Source organism: Lissotriton vulgaris, unplaced genomic scaffold (genome assembly GCF_964263255.1).
Source record: "Lissotriton vulgaris unplaced genomic scaffold, aLisVul1.2 SCAFFOLD_448, whole genome shotgun sequence".
Lineage (NCBI taxonomy): Eukaryota > Metazoa > Chordata > Amphibia > Caudata > Salamandridae > Lissotriton > Lissotriton vulgaris.
In genome coordinates, this window is record NW_028241216.1 from 824692 (window position 1) to 826922 (window position 2231).

The window sequence follows — 2231 nt, forward strand, 5'->3', positions numbered from 1 at the left end:
AGCAACAGATAGATCAGACATAGAGAAGAATTGACCCCCAGACTCTACCGATTCTGCATCATGTTGTTGTTGCGAGTCATTTGGTCTGGGTGAGACTCTAACTCCCTCTACCGCAAGACAAAGCTCTGAAACAGCGTCAACGTTGTTTCCTTCCCCCCTTACACCATCTTCATTGCCATTTAAGTTAGCTCCAGCTAAACCGGTGTCATTTTTGAAAAGTTGGTTCAAATTGGATTTATCAGGATTAGAGCGTCCGGTAGCCCTTGCTGGGGTCACTTCAATTGTAGAGCTTTTATTAAGGGTAGTCGTAAGGGTAGATGTAGGTTTTTTCTTGAATAGGTCAGGTATTATGGGCTCTTTTAAAACCCCATTACGAGGTTCCAAATCTATTGCTGTGGTGCTGTTTGCAGCATTTGCATTTGCAGAACTTGAGGCATTTGTAGAATTGACTAAATTAGAGGCGTTCTTTTTTGTAACTCTGCCTTTGGGAGCCATATTGAGTATTTTTATACAAAAAAATCCTTTTCTCAAAGTTCTCTAGAAAGTACAGTTTTTATCTAAGCTTTACTAATTGCAAAAACTGCCAAAGGAAAGTACTTTTTGCTAGGTGCAGCTGGTTCCGCAGTACACACAATGTAGCAAGTTCAAAAGAAGATAATGCGTTCCTCACTCACCGATAATTAAGCATACTGCAGGAGGAAGAAAATTGCTACATTTATGAGCAGCTACAGCCAAAGTTGCTTGAAACAAGTCACGTCTGTGCGGTAACCAAAGCACCTTCAAATCCTCCTTGAAAGTAGTATTGGCAACAAGTATACGTGAACTTTCCACAATTATCCGCGGTGCAACAGTGTGGCAACAGACGTCCGAGTGTTGCCTCCAAACACTCCACACCGGCTCCGCAGCGGTTCCGCAGTTCAATCCGCCCGGTCCCACAGCTGACTCTGACCTCTGGGCGCCGTGGCTGAGAACGCCGCAGCCGCTCGAAAAACGCTTCAGGCTCCCCATCAGCCGGCAGGGAAGGCGGTTCCGCAGTTCAATCCGCCCGGTCCCACAGCTGACTCTGACCTCTGGGCGCTGTGGCTGAGAACGCCGCAGCCGCTCGAAAAACGCTTCAGGCTCCCCACCAGCCGGCAGGGAAGGCGGTCAGCGCAATCCGGTAGCCGGGACCGGCGTAGCGTGCAGAAGGGTCAGCCGAACCTTCTCCTTTCTTCTTTCTCCTCGGCGCCACAGAAGAAAGCCTCTCAGCTCCACGAATCCAGTCGGCGGCAGCAGTAAAACGCCTCTCTCACGCCAGGACAGGACAGACCTCCAGGGGGAACACGCGCAGCTCCTCACACGGCTGCAGTAGCGGCCGCCATCTTGCTTCTGGAATGTCTTTCATTTCTGTTTTGGGATCTAAAACATAAATAAAAGGCATTGTCATTTACAAGACTAATAGCTTAAACTCTAGCAAACGCGAGACCTGTTGCATTGCAATAAAGGGCCTTTTCGACAGCTTGCTAGGTTGTGAATATCAGAGGAAGAGACGGGCCTGCGACGTCTTCAAAGTGGTGATAAATTGTGGAGTGAAGAAGATGTGTAAGTGTTGTAAATTACACAGACACAAAGTGTAATGTGAGAGTTACATATGATCCGAGCTATACACACTAACATAGCACTCAAACACCTTTCGCACTGTGATTACACTGTCGCGGCTCAGGAGGTAGAGCGGGGGGCTATTTCCTGCCCTCTCTATGATTTGAGTGTGCAGTGTGGTATTGCATAATGTTTTTGCTATATTTGGCCTAATATACACTCCAGCTGTAATAGGAGCCTGGCTTCACCTCCTGGTGCAGGGCTGGCTGGGTTTTATGGCTCGCATGGAGGGAGGGAGGGATGGTCTCAGCTGCGCTCAGGCCTCATACAGTGCTAATGCTATTACTAGTGAGTGAGAGGCGCTGAGGTGGTGGTAGTATTGGTGGTGGTGATGGAATTGGTGGAGGCATAGGTGGTTCTTGTACTGGTGGTGCAGGTACTTGTGGTGGTATTGCTGGTGGTGGTACTGGTAGTGGTGGTGGTGGTGCTGGTACTGGTTTTGGTGGTACTTGTGGTGTGGTACTAGTAATGACACTGATGGTACAGGTACTGATGGTACTGGTAATGGCGGTAATGGTACTGGTGGTGGTGGTATTGTTGGTGGTGGTATTGTTGGTGGTAGTGGTGGTATTGGTAGGGGTACTGGTGGTATT